This window comes from Pinus tabuliformis, chromosome 2_2 (assembly GCF_031772625.1).
Source record: "Pinus tabuliformis cultivar Carrire ecotype Pingquan chromosome 2_2, CPIR1, whole genome shotgun sequence".
NCBI classification, from domain to species: Eukaryota; Viridiplantae; Streptophyta; class Pinopsida; order Pinales; family Pinaceae; genus Pinus; species Pinus tabuliformis.
In genome coordinates, this window is record NC_142300.1 from 153,042,975 (window position 1) to 153,064,520 (window position 21,546).

Here is a 21,546-nt window from a genome sequence, read left to right on the forward strand (position 1 = left end):
AACACCTACTTTTTGAGAAGTTTGGATGGTATAGAAGCAGAGGATGGGCCAGTCAATGGTCAGATGCTCAAGCATTATTTTGATCCTCTTTGTTAACATATTAGGGTTGTATTTTGTACATAACAGTGTCTATTTTTTGCAGTTTTTTAAGCAATAAGGTAGGGAGTAAGATGTTGGCATTATGATGCATGTGTTGTACTTGATGGCAACCCTCTCATAGAAGATCATCTCACTTATATACATTCAGATGAATCTACAGAAGAGATATCAGATGTGACATAATACATAGATGCAAGACAACTCAAAGGAATCAAATGGCAAGTTGTTAGTAAGCTTTGCCATCAAGTCAAAAGGGGGAGATTGTTGGCATTATGGCTAAAGTATTGTCCTTGATGGCAACCCATACAGGTGATAGATCACAGTACTCCAGGTCAGTAGCAGAGATTGATGATCAGCTCTCAAATATTGAAGAAAATAAGGGGTATGCAGGTACACCGTACAGAAGGTGCGTACACGCAGGCCTGTCTTACATAAAGTGCGTACATACCCGCAGTTATCCCGTTCATGAGGTGTGTACCCCCAGTTCACTCACTTCAAGGCAGAGAAGCGCGCTCACGTGGGGTTTCTTATGTTTGGCCCGTGGTATTTAGCCCACCGTTCTTGATTCTATGGTTTTGGCCCGTGGTACTGTTTTATATTATTATTATTATTATTGAGCCCCATGTTTTGGTTATCTATGGTATTGATCAATGATTTTAGGAAGAGCTTGCCTATATAAAGCAAAGGAGATCATTTGGCTAGACACTTGTGAAATAAGAAGATCTTAAGAGAAGCTAGATCTGAAATTCTAGTGATGGGTTTGTGAGAGATAGCTAGATCTAAATCAAGAGAAACATGAGAACTACAAGTTGAATCTACTAATGGGTTGATATCTCCTTGGCACATGTTCAGATCTGTAGATCTGATAGTTTGGGTTATTCTTGAAGTCTTGAAATTATAACCTGCAGGTACTCAAGTACAGTGAAAGAAAAGTGTGGAGATACGCAGGCGCAGAAGCGCTGCAGGTGCACAGATACGCAGGACCAGAAGCGCTGCAGGTGCGGAAGTGCGCAGACAGTTCATTGGACACAGAGCGCAGGTATGCAGGAAGTCGGCGAGGCACAGTGCGTGGGTACGCAGGGACGCAGTCGGAAACAGTGCGTACCTCTACACAGGTGTTATATTGGTGAAGCTGCGTACTCCTCATGAAATCTATTTAGTTGTCCCTGTTTATTGTTGTGTTCTGGGTTTTGAAGTGATGTCTGGTTTCTGGTATAAGTTCTGATAACAGCAGTGATTGATTAAATGTTTATACATTGATGGATGAATGGATCAGGTTCTTATTGACTCATTTTATGTGATCTGATGGACTGGATCTGATTGATGACTCACTTGTATATGTATTGATCTAGTGCTTGGGTAATTCAGAAGGTTGTTTGATTATGAGCTTCAATGTTGGATGAAATGTGGCCTTTCAGATTATGTGTTGTGCTTCAGTGTATCCAGTCTGAAAATTGATGAAACGTGGTATCTGGAGGAGAGAAGATTGTAGGTCAGCACCTATGTACTAGTATCTAAGCTAGTACAAGAGCTAAAGGAAATCTTTGGAGCATTGTAGCAGGTAGTAGCCTGCGTACTAGTAAATGGATCGGCTAGTATAAAAGCAAAGGGGTTTGTAGCTCCCGTACTGATATAAGACTGCACCAGTACAAAATATTGTAAAAGGATTTTCTTATTAAGAAGAAGATTGAGATGACTTGCAGCAGGTGGTTTTCTCCCGCATTGGGTTTCCACCTTATATCATGGTGTTCATGTGTGTGCCTTATGTGTGATGATCTACTCTATCTTACTGCATCTGTTAACTGATAATATGGTTGATAATGTTCTAATGCACTCATTGAAGATCAATTAACTTAATAATAAGAAGTTATGGAAGTAGCATATATGAATCTGATTATGGAAATGAAAAAGTTTTATTAATGTGATAATACTGATTCACCCCCCCCTCTCAGTATTATTTCCAACAATTGGTATCAGAGCAGGTCCTTTGGTAGAAGCTTGATCGCTTGAAGTAGATCCGTGGAACAATGGGAAAGAAGCTTAAGAAGAAAGCAACTAAGAAGAAGAAGACATCTTAGAAGAACTATGACAGTGGGAGAATCAATTGGGGATTAGGTATAAGAAGCTCTTCAGATTCAGAATCATTTCAGAATGAAGATGAACTATCAGGTATGAATTTGCTATTCTCTGATGTTCCAGATATCTTTCCTTTTGGAAAAGATGAAAGTGATAGTGAGACTACTGAATTTGCTCTTATGGGTGAGCAAGAAAGATATCAAATGGAGGTAGAATTTAAAAGTCTTACAGACAAAATTAGAACTCAGCAAGATCTGTTGGACAAAAGGAACTGTGCTTTTGAAAGGGTAACTGCCGATCTAAAAGCTCATCAAGAGAGAGGAAGCAAGGTAAGGAAGCTATTTAAGGAAAAGTATCAAAAATTGTAGGCTGAAGCAACATCTCTAAGAAATGAAGTCATTGAAAAGAACACAACAATCAAGGAGCTCAGAGATCGATCCAGTTATTATGAAAGTCTTGAAGCCACGATCCTCTCACTAAAGGAAGAACTTGAAGAATCAAAGAAGCAGAATGAAGATCTACACCAAGCAATTGAAAAACAAGACAACGAAGTCATCAGCTTAAAATCCCAGCTGGAATGTGCCTTCAGAGTTCGTCAAATACAACAGGATCTGAATGAAGAATAAGAAAAGGAGATTCTCAAACTAAGGGATCAAATGGAAGAAGGAAGGAAAGCTGAAGAATATTTGAAAAAGTAATCTCTTGAAAAGGAAGAACAGCTTCAGGTTGAGGTAAATATCTTGAAAGGTAAATTAAAAGAAAAGGATAAGCTTTTACGATTTCAAGATAGTTCTAAAGTCTTGGATGATATTCTTAGTAGTCAAAGGTCTCCTGCTATAAAGACTAGTCTTGGTTTCCATGAATCTGTTGAAGGTGAATCTAGTTCACAAGGTGAGGCAAGGAACTCTAAAGAGAAATCTAAAGTGATCAATGAAGAAATGAAAGATCAATCTCATCATCAACCAAGGAAAGAGACTCCTCAAAGAAAATCCTTTACTCCTCCTATGAATAATGTTGAATGTTGTGTATGTCGTAATCTTGGACATGTTGCAGCTAGATGTAGAAGAAGAAGGGTTCAAGGTCATTATGTAGAAAGATCATCACATTCAAGGTACTTTAATGGATATTGCTTTGCTTGCAATATGTATGGTCACAAAGCTGTTGATTGCTACAAAAGGAATATGAAACATGTAAGATGTTATGCATGTAACAAGCTTGGACATATAGCAAAGGAATGCAAGAACAAAGTATGGACATCACACCAAAAGGAGAAAACATCATCACGCTTGAAGATATGGAAGAAAAAGGAAGTTCAGTAAAAAAGAGGCGGCACAACACAACATACAGACGTACTAGAATCAGAGGGAGCTGAAAGTACAAAACTTCAGTGCCCTGAATCTCATATGAAAACTCCATAAAGGGAAGTCGCGTATATACGCGAGTTGGATACTGCACAATCGCGTATATGATTGTTTGAAGAAAGGCAAGAGGGAAAGTGAAGTTGGAAGTGAAGCTATGATCTCTCGAGCACAAGATCAGATCTGAGAATCTGACTGTCAGTGGCACAGAGGAGGACTGTTAATTGGGTTCTAATCAGAGGTAAGCAGGCGATACATAGTGAAAGTGCGAGGGTACGCAGCCCAGTAATGGTCCTGGTGCGTAAGTACGCACCGTAACAAAAGGGCACATGCGGACGGACGCGGCGTGATAGAAGAAGCAGTGCAGAGCAAGATCGGAGGTACGTGGCACGATAGAAGGATAACCTGCGGAGGTACATAGAAGTACGCAACGCGATAGAAGCAAAGGTTGCGTGAGGTACGCGGCGCATCTAATGGTACAGGTGCATGGGTACGCGCTGTAGCAGAAGGCTCTCTGCGGGTGTACGCAGGGTAGCAGAAATTCAAGAGCGTGGATACGTAGAGGAGTGGAAGGTGAAGTGCAGAGCCACGCAGGCCATATAATGAGAAACTGCGGACCTGTCTTAAGGCATTTATTGGCTGACTTTTCTTGTTGATAAGATCTGATAGATGGCACCAGTTTAGGGGGATCATATGTTCTTAATACATTGTTGGCATTATGGTCCTTGGTGACGATGCTTATGATTCATCTTGCTATGGTTATGAGTTGTTCACATGGTTCTTCGATCAGATTTGTGGTTGATTCTCTAATGGTGCTTGCATGGAATATATGGATGAGGATTTTTGGCTGGATACATGGATGATTATTCAAAGTTGCATTGTGAGGGACATGATGATGATGAGCTCTTACCTATATGATGATAGGTTGTTTCGTACATATGTCAATTGATGCAGATATTCCCAAATGATGATCATGATGGCTATGGTGTTTCTCACATAGAATTTGCAATTCTGTTGATGCGGACATACCTTGATGATTCATGCACTAATGCAAGTTGCTGATCTAGTTGCTGTTGACAGATACTATGGAGCAAATCATACAGTGTTGCTGCTGATGTTTATCTTAGGTGATTGGTCTCTATTATGAATGTCATATCACGACTCATGATGTAATATTATGTCTCTATCTATTATAGTCATCTCTTCAGGTCATGTAACGGCCTATGTTGGTTTCCCCACTATGCCTGGGATGAATGATGTTATTCTTTTATGTTATCATATGTAAACTTTTGGTATATCATCATTGTGATGGGAGATAGATGTATGTATGAGTCTTTGGTGATAGGAAAGTCTTTTATGATATATAGAGTCATGTTCTTCTTGTAGAACATCTTTTTGCAGACCTTGCTTATAGTCAGGGGGAGCTTGAGCATGAACAACACTATATAGCAGAGCATATATTTCAGCTTGTTCTCAGAAAGAGCATTATCAGATTGGTGCACCATGACATATACAAAGGGGGAGCTCATTCAGAAACTTCAGCAGATCCGGTTTATAGTCAAGGGGAGCATGTTATTAGGGGGAGCATAACCCTTTGCCCTTGATGTCAAAGGGGGAGAGTGATTTGGTGTTGTTGCCATCAAGTCCAAAGGGGGAGATTGTTGGAATTATGATGCATGTGTTGTACTTGATGGCAACCCTCTCATAGAAGATCATCTCACTTATATACATTCAGATGAATCTACAGAAGAGATATCAGATGTGACATAATACATAGATGCAGGACAGCTCAAAGGAATCAAATGGAAAGTTCTTAGTAAGCTATGCCATCAAGTCCAAAGGGGGAGATTGTTGGCATTGTGGCTAAAGTATTGTCCTTGATGGCAACCCATACAGGTGATAGATCACAGTACTCCAGGTCAGTAGCAGAGATTGATGATCAACTCTCAAATATTGAAGAAAATAAGGGGTACGCAGGTACAACGTACAGAAGGTGCGTACACGCAGGCCTGTCTTACATAAAGTGCGTACATACCCGCAGTTATCCCATTCATGAAGTGCGTACCCCTAGTTCATTCACTTCAAGGCAGAGAAGCGCGCTCATGTGGGGTTTCTTATGTTTGGCCCGTGGTATTTAGCCCGCCGTTCTTGATTCTATGGTTTTGGCCCATGGTACTGTTATATATTATTATTATTGAGCCCCATGTTTTGGTTATCTATGGTATTGATCCATGATTTTAGGAAGAGCTTGCCTATAGAAAGCAAAGGAGATCATTTGGCTAGACACTTGCGAAATAAGAAGATCTTAAGAGAAGCTAGATCTGAAATTCCAGTGATGGGTTTGTGAGAGATAGCTAGATCTAAATTAGGAGAAACATGAGAACTACAAGTCGGATCTACTAATGGGTTGATATCTCCTTGGCGCATGTTCAGATCTGTAGATCTGACAGTTTGGGTTATTCTTGAAGTCTTGAAATTATCTATACCTGCAGGTACGCAAGTACAGTGAAAGAAAAGTGCGGAGATACGCAGGCACAGAAGCGCTGCAGGTGCGCAGATACACAGGACCAGAAGCGCTGCAGGTGCGGAAGTGCGCAGGCAATTCATTGGACACAGAGCGCAGGTATGCAGGAAGTCAGCGAGGTACAGTGCGTGGGTACGTAGGGACGCAGTTGGAAACAGTGCGTACCTCTACACAGGTGTTATATGGGTGAAGCTGCGTACTCCTCATGAAATCTATTTAGCTGTCCCTGTTTATTGTTGTGTTATGGGTTTTGAAGTGATGTCTGGTTTCTGGTATAAGTTCTGATAACAACAGTGATTGATTAAATGTTTATACATTGATGGATGAATGGATTAGGTTCTTATTGACTCATTTTATGTGATCTGATGGACTGGATCTGATTGATGAATCACTTGTATATGTATTGATCTAGTGCTTGGGTAATTCAGAAGGTTGTTTGATTATGAGCTTCAATGTTGGATGAAATGTGGACTTTCAGATTATGTGTTGTGCTTCAGTGTATCCAGTCTGAAAATTGATGAAACGTGGTACCTGGAGGAGAGAAGATTGTAGGTCAGCACCTACGTACTAGTATCTAAGCTAGTACAAGAGCTAAAGGAAATCTTTGGAGCATTGTAGCAGGTAGTAGCCTGCGTACTAGTAAATGGATCGGCTAGTACAAGAGAAAAGTGGGTTGTAGCTCCCGTACTAGTATAAGACTGCACCAATACAAAATATTGTAAAAGGATTTTCTTATTAAGAAGAAGATTGAGATGACTTGCAGCAGGTGGTTTTCTCCCGCATTGGGGTTCCACCTTATATCATGGTGTTCAAGTGTGTGCCTTATGTGTGATGATCTACTCTATGTTACTGCATCTGTTAACTGATAATATGGTTGATAATATTCTAATGCACTCATTGAAGATCAATTAACTTAATCATAAGAAATTATGGAAGTAGCATATATGAATCTGATTATGGAAATGAAATTTTTTTATTAATGTGATAATACTGATTCCCCCCCCCCTCTCAGTATTATTTCCAACATAAGATGCAACAAATTTTGAGGAAAATAAGCAAAGAATTGTGTTACTTTTTGTATGATATTTTGAGTCTATTGGAAGACTTAAGGAAGAAGATTTGGGAGCTATAAAAATTATGACAACCACTCAGACAAACTATTAGAAACAGAGCTGTAATTGTTCAAACCAACTTGTGGGATATATATATATATATATATATATATATATATATATATATATATATATATATGTTACAAAGATACAGTTCTGTTTGTTTACAGCAAAGGTAAATTTCCGATTGCAACAAAAGATGAATATAAGGCCATCTGACCTGCTGTTCTTGGCTTTTCATCTGGAAAAGCCATCCCCATGTGAGCCACTATTAGGTTCCTATACCAATAGGTGTCATATTTCATGGTTGACCATGGAAATTCCAAATATGATCATCCTTTCCATGCTGCAAAGATTCCATATTTTCAAAAAACCAAAAAATTTAAAAAATGTAAAGAGGGTATGCCCTAAAAGAATAATCAAAGGGAAAGAAGAATGAATTGGTCAAGAAAGAAAGAAAATGAACCCCAAAGAAAAGACCAAGAAAGTGGCTAGTCAAAATGCCACTACTGTCCTATTTTTTGTAAACAAGTTCAAGTTATGCAATCAGTGACTTCTGTCACACTTGATGGATGGCCCAATGGCTCAATCTTGGCCGGAAGCAAGTTTGTGATCAGTTGTGTCCTTTGGAATATGTTCTATCTCATGGATATCACAAGTACCATGGCAAAGTGGCTGCAAAACAGGTGGAGCATGACTAATTTCCCTTCTCATTTCCCCAAAAATCATTTACTAACCTCCCCACAAGGACATTGAGATCTGTTCATTATTCCTAGTTCACTTCATTTCATAAAAATTACTAAGTGGAACTCTGTGCTTACTTAGCCAAAACAAGCCACATTTCTTGTGTAAAAATCTTTTTCTTCCTTTATGCTAAGTCTCTACAAATTCATGACTTGGATTCCTTTCTTGTTTCCCTAAAGCCTAAGTCACTTTGCAAACTTAGTGCTTTGTGTAAACCTACCTCTCATATTAACATCCTAACTCTATTTATATAACTCCTATGTATATTTCCCTTCCCATACTATGTAAAACTACATAAAAACCCCAAAATACTTAAATATTCCCTGCCCCGGCAATTATAGCCATAAAACATGGCATTTCGGGAATTATAGGTTCACTTGGAACCTTATAATAACCCCTCCGCATACACAAATCATGGATTTTATTTAACACTTGGTTAAATAAATAACTGTGCCCGCAAAAACCCGATAAACCAAAGTTTAATACCCCGAGAACATTATAAAACGTTGAAAAATTAACGTGGGTCCCCGTGTCATAAGCCTCCGCCAACTCACCCCTCCGTCAACCGTCCGATTCAGGCTTTCCCATCGGATGATCCACGTCGATATCGCAAGCGCCCCGATGACTGAACGATAGGCTCCGGGAAGACGACGGTTTTACCGTCGTACAAATTCCACGTGTTTCCACCATATTGTATTGCGTCCGTTCGGCCCAAAACCACCATGGTACATAAAGTGATGTGATAAAACCATAAACCACTCTCCCTTCCCGCCGTTGACGTCATTACCCACGTCAGCGCCCACGTCAGTTGCCACCTCGTCACTGTTTCGTCCACCGTGTCCGCCACGTCATTGCCAAGTCACCTTCCGTACCCCCGCTACCCGAAAAAGATGACGTCATGCTAACGTCACCCGACCAAAGCACGCCAAAAACCCCCCAAAATCAAATTTTTTGTTAAAAAGCCATTAAATGTCATTTTTTGTCCATTTCACTTTGTTTCTTCTGCGCAATGTTTGCATGGTTTTCGACGTCCAAAACTCCATTTTCACAGCACAGTCCACCACCCAGGGAAATCAACTCTACTGCTCGGTCCCTCAGCTTGGTCTGCCACCCACATTGTGCACCAGGCATCCATAAAACAGGGATTTACCCAAATTCTTCTCCCAAACCCTAATTTTCCAAAATTTTCTCTAAAAATTGCCTGCAGAACCAAATTTCGAATTAAAATCACAGTGCTGCCTTCAAACCTCTACATTATAGTCACCGCTTTACCCATTTTTTCCAAAGAAAACCTGTGAACTGTGTTTCCCTCTGCGAATTCGCCCATTGAGCTGAAATTAAGCTTATTTCCACCTGCAGTTTCCACAAAAAAGCCCACAAAATATCATTTTACCATACTGTTTCTAAAAAAGCCCTAACTACAAGTTGAAAGAGTCATAAAATAATTCAAAAAATGGAGGCTCCAGTGGCCCTGAATGTTGCCCCCTTGAATGCACCACATAAGGAATTGGAATGGATGCCCCTTGCTAACAGGGATTTCCAAATTAAGGATATGATGGGTGACAAGCCTCACCTACAAGCCTTTTGTGAAATTAGGAATAACTACAGAAGCAATACTGATGTCTTTGGAATTTGGGGGTCCAACATGTCCATCTACTACCTCCCTTCAATAAATGTGTTGCCTGATCTCATCCATTTGTGCTGTGCAAATTATGACCCAATACAAAGAGCGGTTATGGCTCCATCTGGGACTGTTCTCTTCTATATTACCCCTCAATCCATAAATGAGATGTTGCATTTTAAACCAACTCAACCTCTGGCCCCTCTCACCATGGAATTCTTGCTTGACCAAGCTACCAAACTGCCCAGTTCGGAGATAATTAGAATAGCTAAATTATTCATGAGACCAGAAAGCCAACCCACTCATCCACCTCCTTTTAATTAGGTCTGGTTCAATAAAGCTGGTGTATTCATTACTGATATGATTTCATATATCTTGGGATTCAAAAACAGTGAGCATATTGATGAAACTGTCTTAGTGTTGATGTCCATATTCACTCCAGGACAACCCCCTGCTATCCAATATGATTATGCCACCTTCATAGCCAATAAAATCCATGAGAAATTCATGAACTTGGACAGAGAAAGAGTGTTCAAATACACATCCTACATATATCATTTACTGTTGTACAATCAACCTGATAGTTTTCAAATTCCCCTTAGAAAGTTGGACCTCAAGGGAGAAAAGAGGTCTGTGATATTCTGGACCTCAGTATTCCATGAAGTCCATAACTCCCCTTATACATATTGTGAGTTTGTTGACCTGTTCATATATCCAGCTACTTCTCTATTATTGATAACTCCTCTTGCTAGACTCTCTGCTGAAATGCAGAAAATTTTGCATCTCTCAAAAGACTACAGTATTGGTGACTAGTATTTTTACCAAAATCACACAGTGATCAGGATTTATGGCTGTGAACTATCCCCCTACAAGCTGCCAAAGTATGTCCCTATGAGACTGTTTTCCCTGGAATACTTCACGCAATTTATTAGTTCAGATCTGACTCATTTCTATGGGGCTAGGAAAAAGGCACAACTCAAGATAAGAAATCATTTGGGCCCTTTTATCTTCAACAAAAGGGAAGCCTGGGAGGAGGCAGATAAGATTTTAAGGGATCAACTTAAGCTAAAACTAAGTTTTCATTGATCACCATATGATCTTGAACATTTCATAAGTTATAGAAAAGTAAAAAACAAGCTTAGAGGATATGTTCACCACAAAATCCCTGAAATTCAAAAATATGCTAACCAACAAGAATGGGTAGAAGGCACATTAGTAGAAGAGATTACTGAGGAAGAGAGATTGGAAAAAGCAATGAAAGAGCTTGAAAAAACACTTGACCTAGACTCTTTTGGACAGGTCCCTTTCAAATTGCCTCAACACATTGGAGTGGGAACGTCATCTGCAACAACTTCACAACAACCTGCCCAGGAAAGTACTCCACCTGCAACGACATCTAAAGGCAAAGAAGTGCTACATTTAGAGCAGCAAGATATAATGGCAGACCAGCCAGATACATTAAAGGAACAAAGCCAAGGGCAAGGTCCTTCAACACAAACAAAGGTACCTGAAATCCCTATGTTACAAACTCCTCTCAATGAGGAAAGAGCCAAGACAAGAGACAGGCAGGAAGACACACCTATAAGTAGATCAACAGAACAGCAAGGGGAAAAGAGGCAAAGGTTAAATCCTTACTCTGAACGGGAACTCTCGGAAGAGACAACAGGCAACCTGAGAGGTGAGGGGAGAACTGAACAATAGGCTCCTCGAATTTTGGAAACATCAACTAGCTCATATCAGCAAGAGCTAGAGAGGCAGCATGGTGTGGAGGTTACATCCACCAGGCCACAAAGAAAACAACAGAGCAAGCAAGGCTCGGACATTAAGAAAGCATTCACTGAGATAAAGGCAAAGAATGAGCCCATAAGAATTCAACTTTATAATCAATTACTGAGGATGGCTCCCACTAATCAACAAAGATTAATGTCAGCATATGACATTCAAGAAGGAAAGATGACTCTCAGTCACTTTAAGCCTAAAATGCAGCAACCACAATCAGCTGCTGATTATATCAGAACCAATTTGGAAGTTCTCTCCAAAGACATCCATCCAATGGACCAGATTGAATTACATAAGCAAACTGGAGAAATGGTGTACTCCACCTTGGCAGACAAGGCATTATTAGCTCACAAATTGCAGAATTCATTGCACAATACCTCTGCCCAATTAGAGTTGGAAAAGGCCTCCTCATTAGCCAAGGATAACAGGATCAAATCCTTGGAGGAAATTATTATAGAGCTGGGACATGATCCCAAGGATCCCAAAGGCATCCAAGCATTAATAAGAAAGAAGGAGGAAGACATTGCAGCCCTCAAAAAGCAATTAAAGCTGTCGATTACAATGCATCCACAAACCACAGAAGTTGCACAGCAGAATGTAGAGGATGACACAATGGGTTTACTGATGAGGATGAATGAGAGATTGGCATAAACAGAGAAGGCATTGGAGGAAGCACTACAAGGAAAACAAGGAGAGTTGGCCTCTCAACCATCTCAAACAACTCCAATTGTTACAGATGCTCCTCCTACAGTCACGACATCAGTCCTTCCTACTGATCCGGCATCAACAACACCAAGCACTACATCAACAACAACAACAACAACGACAGTACCAGATACCAGCATGAGCATGGAAAAGATGATGAAGGAAATAAAGGCCTTAGAACTCCAAATGGCAGAATTGAAGGAAGCCAAAGAAAAACTGGCCAAGTTAGAGGTAAGCTATGATAAATCCAAAATAACTGTGGCTGAAAAAACAAGAGAGGTAAAGGCCTTGGAAAATAAGGTAAAATCCTTGGAGAAAGATCTTGCTCTTCATAAAACTCTATCAGAAATCAAAACAATTTTGTGGACTAAAATTGGCCAGTCCATCACTGATCAATGGAGATCAATTCAAACAATCCATGAGCAAATTGAACTGATAGAAATGGCCCAAATAGAGATTCAAAAGGCCAGGACATTATTGGGAAACATGCCCGAGCAGGCCAACAGATTAATCAATTTTTTGAACACTCACACCAAAGAAGAACTGGTAACTCTAGATATCAGGGATAGAACAGGCACCATTTTGACAGTTAAAAGGGTGCTGACTATGAGGAATTTTATACAAAATCTGGAGAGAAAGTGTTAAGAAATGCAGATAGAGATAAACGCTTTTACAACAAATTTTACAGTCTTGTAGCAAAAGGGTCTACCTAGTTTGTTAACCAGCAATGAAAGACTGTTGACACATGAACAATATGCACACAGGGTGAATACATATGTTACCAATCAAATCATAGCATCATCAAGCACTTCAGAAGACACAGTACCTCCCTCTGGACAGAGCTTATATGACATGTTGGAAAATCTGTTCTATATCGAGCATGAAATAACACATATTTTTGAAGTCCAACCCAATTACTATAGGTATACTGAAGCTGATGAACCATTAATAAAACTACAAAGACACCAGTTGCCAATAGACCAATGGTGGCAAGGCATGTTAGAGTTTTTACCAAGGTAGTTTTGGTTCTCTTTCTTTTGATTATCTGCATTTAATCAAATTCAATATACGTGCCACACATCATGAGAATGAAAACAACAGAAAAAGGAAGTCACACCAGAACGCATTAAAGCGGAATCAGTCGTAGATGAAGAGGTCGGGACAGCAACGCAGGACCGCAAATTAAAGAGATAGCTAACAGCCAACTTGTTGAGTTTAAAACGTCAAATATATCAGACCACCTAAGGCAGCCAATACAGTGGAAGTTACTCCTACATTCATTGCGCTCTATTTTCAATGTCATTTACTTCCTTTGAAGAAGTAGATGGATAAAGTTATTGCTTGATATTTTCTCTATGAGATATTTTGTAACTCTTTTTGTATAAATACCTCCTCTAGAGATGTATTGAGGGTTGGTTGGTGAATATCATTCTGGACTTGCACTATAGATTTGAGAACTCTTCTAAATAAAGATTGCTGGAATGCTTTGCTGATGAACTTGCTGGTTGTGGAATTAATGGCAAAAGAATATGTTACAAAATTCTCGTATTACCTCATGGATCAATAAGTCTTTTTAACTCTTGTTTTATTGTTCCTGTGTTTTATATATCATCTATATATCATGTTCTAAATTGCAGGAAAAAAGAATAGCCCAGAATTTACTTTGTTGTACTCTGTGTTCAATTCCTGTCAATTTTTATGTTTTCTTTAGGACTAGCATAGGCAGGAATTCTTAACTGCACCTGTCTCCTTGGTTCTTACACCATGAATATAATTAAGGAATTCTTAACTGCTCCTTGGTAATATTTACACACTTTCCCTCTGTTAGCATAATGAAAGATTCTTAACTGCCTTTCATTCCCTGACTCCATTTCATATTATTCCAGCTTGAAAATTGTTCCATGGCTAATTATCTTGCTCTGTAGTTCCTCCTTTTCCAAAGAAACCATACCCAGAAGTTTGTTTTCATTTGATTCCATTAACCCAATGGTTTTAACTTCTCATACTTTGCAGCCCTGTTTTATTGAATGTCACCATCCAAACATCAAACAACTATCTGCACTTCATAACTAGCCTAACATATAGCAAAAAAAAGATAAATCATAAAGAGAGAGCCCTCTTTGGCTTTAGATTGGCTAGAATTTGCATCTAAAATATTGGTTAGTGGTTACCTCGACCGTATTCCCTTTTCCCAGATCTTTTGGGGAACAACCTGAGTGATAACAGGTTGATAAGAATACTCATATATGAGTTTTATGGGGTTTTCCTTTTAAGATTTGATTTCCGTTATAGAGAAAGATCTTCCATTATTGAAACTTTTTTCTCTAGTGGCAAAGTTGAAAGTCTTGGGAGGATTGTTTGAAGACATCCATTGTAAAATGTAGCAAGAAATATAGGTTTAATGATTGTATTTTCAATACTTTTATTTGTTAATAAATCTTCCAATTTCAATGGAAGATCAATGTTAATAATTCCATGTTTTGCACCTCTGTTAGATATGAGGATTGTTGTTTCTTTGATCAGATATATGATATTATAGTTACATTGATCTGCTATTCATTTCTTATTTTTCTCTTGCATTTAATTAAATTTCCTGGTAAGTATTCACTCATAATTTTTTCATTTAAAATTGTATTTAATCGTCATTAGATTGTGTGAACTACTTCCATGATATAGTTATTCATATTTTGTCATTTTGATCTATAAAATAGAATGTCATGCAGTGAATATATCATCTATTATATCTACTTTGGCATCTTAATATTCACTATAAAAATCATGTTAAATCCCCATCATATGTAAATCCTTGCACATGGTGTTTGGGAGTTATCTCCTATGTATCAAGTACATTAGTTTACCTTTATTTTCTATATTAGTAAGTAGCTGTGCGTTTAGATTTAGATTGTGATGTTCCAAACTTAAATAAATAGTGATATGTAAAGAACAAACGATTTATAGTACAAAAATTTTAAACAATCAGAAAATGTTCATAAAAACTTTGGAATTAAGAACTAGCTGAGCCATTTTATTAATCAATGGAGCAAGTACAATAGTATGGAGGAATGCACCTGGGATTGCCTCAATGGAAAGTGTTAGCCTCCTATTGCAACAGGTATTCATCTTTCATGATCGACGTTTTTACATGCCAAATATGTCATACTTTGCATGCTGCAATGTTCCATATTTCCTTAGAAGGCCAAAGACGAGGCCATGAGAGTGTGCTAGTCTAAGTGCCACTGCTATGTTCCTTTTTTGATGAGTTGATCCATTTTTGATGAGTTTTCAGTTAAGGGAGGGCCAAACAACTTAATCCTGGTCTCCCTAGGTTTCAATTTCCTGTTGTAGAATATAAAGAATCATTATCTGTCCAAGCAGCTTAATCTTGGCATATTTGTAGATAGGTAGAGAAACAAGGGTGCTCAACAGCTTAATCTAAGCCCCTGGACGAAATAAGTATAGATGTAGATAGGAGGGCAGTCAAAAGAAAAGAAGATAAACAGGGTCTGCAAGTCTAAGTGCACCCAAACCAAAAAGAAGAAAAAATGTTAGGTAAGTAGGCTGGGTAAGTAGTTTTTAAGTTGCACAATGAATACGTGTGATCAATTTTGTATCTCAAGGTGTTATTTTACTTCAGATCACAAGTGCAAGGTAATTTTCCCTTGGAGTAGTTCAAACGAGGCATGACTAACTCCCCCTTCTTCTTGTTTCCCAAATCATTCACTAACCTCCCCATAGAGGTCAAGATCTGCTTGATATCTCCTTAGTTTCATCATTTTCCATACCATTTGCCTTGGTAAAGATCTACTTTACTCAAGGAATGTTCATACTTCCTCTATGAGTCATTTTCCCCCTTAATAGCCTAAGATTTACATACTTAGCGCTCTCTCATCACATTTCATATTAACTCTTAACTCTATTATGTAAATCCCTCCTTATTTCCCCTTCCCCTACTAAAACTATGTTAATAACTCCCCTATATACTTATTCCTTCCTCTGGTTGAAATATAACCATAAATATGCTTGGGAATTACTAAGTTTGCCTGAAACTTAGTAAGAACCCCCAATTTTGCTTCTTAAATAAACTCCCTGAAAGTGTCTTTGGAATCCTTCCAAGGCATGAAATCCCTTTTTGGTTATCGGACCCCTTCCGACGCCTCAAGAATCCTTCCAAAGCTTTAAAAGGCCTTTTCCGATCACATAAATCATTTTTTGATCACATTAACCCTCTTCTGATTGAGTATTTCCTCCTCCGATGAGTTTTCCTCCCCTTCGACGTGATATCACTGTCAGAGGTCGCAACATTCATTCATCGGCCCCCTTTATAACTCCCCGATATCAATTCGCCGATGTGATTTCGCGATCGGCAGTCGCAAGGTTTTTTGCACCTATATACATATGCCCCCCTCTCATCTGCCGATGTGATATTGCTATCGCACCCGAAAGCATATCGCATCGCGATCCACACATTTCCGCAATATTTCCCATTTTCGTGCAGTTGCATGCCTTATCGCTTTGTCCGATATCGACAATCGCTACCATCGCCCCGCACATATAAAAGCCATCACCCCCTGTCCCCGCCGATTGTCGATCACTAATTTAATCCCTGCCGTACTGCCATGTCACCCTGCCACGTCACCCTGCCACATCACCGCCGTACTAGGACCCACTGCTGATGTCATACTGATGTCATCACTAAAGGAAGGCGCGAAGGGCGCAAATCACAGCAAAGAGAGCTCGGAATGAAAAACTAAGGTAGTTTTCGATGCGCGATTAGCGCTTAGCGCTAATCGCGCATCGCTAAGAAAAAATGACCAAAATGGAAGGCTTCATATCGCTCGGCTACCAGCAGGCCCGAAAACTCACAGTTTGACATCAATTCTTCATTTATGATTCCTATTTGAATCAGCCAGTGCCGATAGCATTCCAGAGGTCACAGAAATCATTTGCAGCAGTCATTTTTGCCTTGAAAGGGTAGAAAAGGGGCGATTTGATAGTTTCAAGCATATCAAGTCGAGAGATAGTGGCCCGATTCAAGTGTTAAAGAGTATCAGAGGAAAGATGAAGCCTCGATTAAATTGAAGAGTATCAGTGAAGCGGCAAAGAGTATCAGATTGAAGCAGATGAACATTAAAGGCCCCCAAGCAAAGTCAAAGAAAGCGGTAAAGCCATTTAAAGGCTCTCAGATCACAGTTAATGCACATCAAAACCACTCAAGAGCAGGGGATCAAAGCCCAAAGCACAGTTATGGCTAAATGAACAGCACAAAGCCATAAGGACAGATTTCGACTCATTTTTGAGGCGGCTGCCCCAGCGTAGCGCTTAGATATATTTTTGCATTAATTCCACGACAAGATTAGATTAAAGAACTCACTTCCCTCAGATTTGTTTAAGATCTTCTATAATGGATATTTTTAGATATATTCCCTATATAAACCACCCTAATTCATTGTTTAAAGGGTTGGTTGGTTGATAATCCTCAGGCGGGACTCGCACTGTATGTTTTGAGAATTTCTATAATCAAAGACTGCTGAAAAGTTTGGAGGATGGACTGTCTGTTGTGTTATTAATGGTTGAAGAGTGAAATATAGAATTCTTGCGCTGCTACATGGCCCGATAAGTGTTTCTTACCTCTGTTTTCAATTCACATATGTTTATATCATTCATATATCACCATCTAAGTTACAGAAAGAAAGATTAGCTTAGAATTTGCGTGGCTGCACTCTATGCTTAGTTTCTGTGACTTCTATATGTTTTCTTCTGATTTAGGCATAAATATCAATTCCTCATGGCTCATATTTGCTCTATTTCATTCATGTATGACTGTTATTTAGGAATTCTTGATTGCTCTTAGATATAGTTCACTCGCCTCCCCTCCGTTAAGTTGAATGAGAGATTATTAGTTGCCTTTCATTCCTTAGCCTTCATTTCATCCTTTAACTTAAAAGAATTTTTCATGTGTAGCTATCTTGCTCTATATTCCTCTTGTGACCAAGAAAACGCACCAGCAGCCCAACTCCATGACTCCATGCCCAATGGTTTGAACCTCTCACACTATGCATGCCTCCCTACTTGAAAAAATCAATCATCCCACCAAAACTTAAACAAAAACCCAAAGAAGCATATAACTAGCCTAAAATCAACCCAAAACAAAGTTAAATCAGAAAGAGAGAGCCATCTATGATTGCAGGTAGGCTAGGACCTGCAGTCCAAAGATTGGTTTGTGGTTACCTCGGCCGTATCCCTTAAGGAGCTAAGGGACAACCTGAGTGATAACAAAAAGCATGACAAAACCCAGGTGATAATACAATGATCTCAAATGCTGGAAATGACTGCTCCTCTAATGCTCTACGCTACCTAGAAAACTTCACTGCTCCCTGGAAAGGGACTACAAGAAACGTCTCCTCCTGTTGTTATAGACATTTTTGTGCCTTACAGCATTGAGCATGAAATGTCCATAATATAAGGGATCCAAAGTCCCTAAACATGTTGTTCCTACCCCTAGAGGAACAAGGCCAACTAACCACAGCAATTCACAGAAGTTATCCACCTGAAAACACTCAAAAACAAGCCAATTCTGGATCATGTCAACTGCTCCACTGAGCATCTGCGCTCAATGTCAACTGCTCCACTGTCTACCTGTGTTGAATGTCAACTCCAACAAAGGCTACCTGTGCTGAACGTAATTGGACAAGTGGCAGGCTCATTCCTCAATGTGTCAATGCCCAGGAAGCTTCCAAAATGACACTTGCATCAAGGAATTCGACTGGTGATGAGTAAGAGGTTCCAAATATCCAAGTGGAAGCAAGAACCTCCAAGTGGACTCAAGAACTGAGAGAGGGAGAGGACACTAGTCAGATCTCAAGCTGACTCATCCTCTCTCCAAAATAACTATATATAGATCTCTCCTCCATGAGATCTGGGGGCTGGAATTTCGTGATTGCAAAGAATTGTTGTTGGTTTGGGACTGGAAACATTGGGTGCTTAATGCTTTGAAGGGAGCTGAAGAAGGAATTCCATTCTGCTGGGAAGGAGATGCTGGATTGGAGCCCTCTGGGTTGTATCTCTTCCTGAACCCTGTTATCAATCAATAAAGTTATCTTGGTTCTTTCCTATATGCTGGTGTATTTTGTATGATTGCATTAGTGTATTTGATTTACTTCTAATCCTGAATCATTTATGAATATGAATATTTGCCTTTGTGTTGTGTTCTTCTCTTGTCGCAAGTAGCTGTTCTCTTGTCACAGGTAGCTGTTCTCTTGTGATCTCGTGGGAATCAAGTAGCTGTTCTCTTGACTAAGCGAGGAGGCAAGTAGCTGTGAACACCCAAAGAGGAGAGGATCGAGATCGAGGGACAAACGGAAGACAATGGTAAGTCTATCGATCTCCCCTCTTTCACATTTCATAAAGGAAGAAACCAGTGTAGCTGTATTCGTTTGTTGCTAAGGCACTGTCACACCTTAGGTGGATAGGATCGTCCTGCATAGGCATTTTTCCCCACAAAAAATTGGCGACTCCGCTGGGGAGAATTTGTTTATTCATTTCTTTTGTGTTTCTGTCATTTGTTTACTTCATAGACTTGACAGCAACTATCGAACTGCATCTTTCCCGGATGCAAAGTAGAAGGTTGCTGCTTTGATCCAATTGCTGGACTTGTCTATGATCTAAACAATGGATCCACAAATGATTTGATGATCCTTGTGATAGTCTTTAGTACCCTATCAAAGCATCCCTCTGTTTATACCTTGCTTGTGTTTCTGATTTGGCCTGAAACAATTGATTTTTGAGCATTTTGTGACCCAGAACCCAGGGGAAACGAGAGTTTCTCCTTCAGCGCAGGCACTGTGAAGGCAGTCTGCATTTCAACGCAGGTCCCGTGAAGGCTACCTGCACTGAATGTCAACTCCACAGTGTTAGACTTGCGCTGAACCAGTTTAGCCTTGTGCAGCTGGGGTTCTCTGCTGTCCGTTGCCCTGTTTTGATCTCTATTTTTTGTAGCCTTTAACCAGCATAGGTACCAGTCAGATAACTTCTTTTCTTTGCTTAGATTCCACCTCCTTTTGTACAAAAAGACTGTGAATTTTTTTATGTGTTTGTGGCGTCATTTACAGTTTTCCTTTGCATGAGTAAAGTAGTCATCCTGTAGCCTTTGATTCAGATCTGATTGATTGTGATCTTAGAAGAGAGTTCATTGGCTGTTTGCAGATTGATTATAGATTTACTTTTGCTTATTGGTTTGAATTTGTCTCTTTTGAAGTGTCAAAACAAGTCTTTATTTCGAAAATGGTTAAGTAGTGTAATCTCTTCTACCTTCTATGATTTCGAAAAAAGTGAACTTGTTTGTATTGATCATTTTAAAAGCAAATTCAAAGTTGTGCAAAAAGCTTTCTTTGTAGGCATTTATACTAAGAAAGTGGAAAACAAACACCTGCATTGTGCATTTTGCATTTGATAGTTTGCATGTTGGATTTAGGGAAAGTGCATTAGAGTGTGCTGATTGCTCTTTGAGAAAAGATAGTGTTTTTCTTTTCCCTTAGTAGCTAGGATTTTCAAAGTTGAAAAGATAATAAAGCTTGCTTATCATCTTAGACTGCATTTAGGAATTTGTATCATACATCTCGTGGTGAACCTTGAAAGGCAAACTTTAAAAAGATCAACCTAAAATAAACTGAATGAACCTAACAACGCTTTGTAAAATAACGCACAACATAGAGGTCTAGGCTAGAGACGTGTTCCGGCGTCGTTAAGCCTAGTGACTGTCGATCTCGTGGAAGGTGGGTGATTCCTCCTGAGGGACGATAGCGCTAGTACGGATTGTGCTCCCACGTACCGTCGCGTATATATTGGGAGACCCCTATAGGCATATATCTTTTATCCTTAGGAAGCCGTGTCGGCCGCCCTACTGATCGCAATGCAGTGAACACAGCATTCACGAAGATCGACCGCCCGTACCCTAAAAAGTATTCTGCGGTTTTGCGAAAAGTTTGGCACACCCTCTGCCTAGAACTCCAGAGCAGTTTCTTTTGGCCTTTTTCAGACTCTATAACAGAAAAAGTCCATCCGAGCATTTGTCACTTCGGGCTCGTTAAAACATCGAAGGAGACTAGAGTCATCTTTAGCTTTTTCTTGACTCTTTAAAAGTGAAAAAGCAAGTTGTGTCTAAAGCGTCTAATAAAATTCATTCAATTCGGAAACACCAATTTCCCCTTTTTGTATTTTGGTTGATCGAGTAATCCGCAATCGTGGAAGAAAGTCAATTGAAACCCCGTCGTTCGCGGAGGCTTACGAGTCAACCGTCTTTGTCTCCGGAATCGAAAACAATACGGACAAATCGAACTCGTTTAACCGGTTCGAAATCTCCTATCAAAGTTAGAACAAGTGTTCCAACTACATCTGAGATTCCGGTTACTCCAAGCATTTCTGGAAACCCTGCCTCTATAGAAGAAGTTCAACAGCCACAGAGGGACAATAATACTGATCCTAGTCTGGGGGCAAATACTTGCGTTACTGAACTAGTTACATCTGTAACCG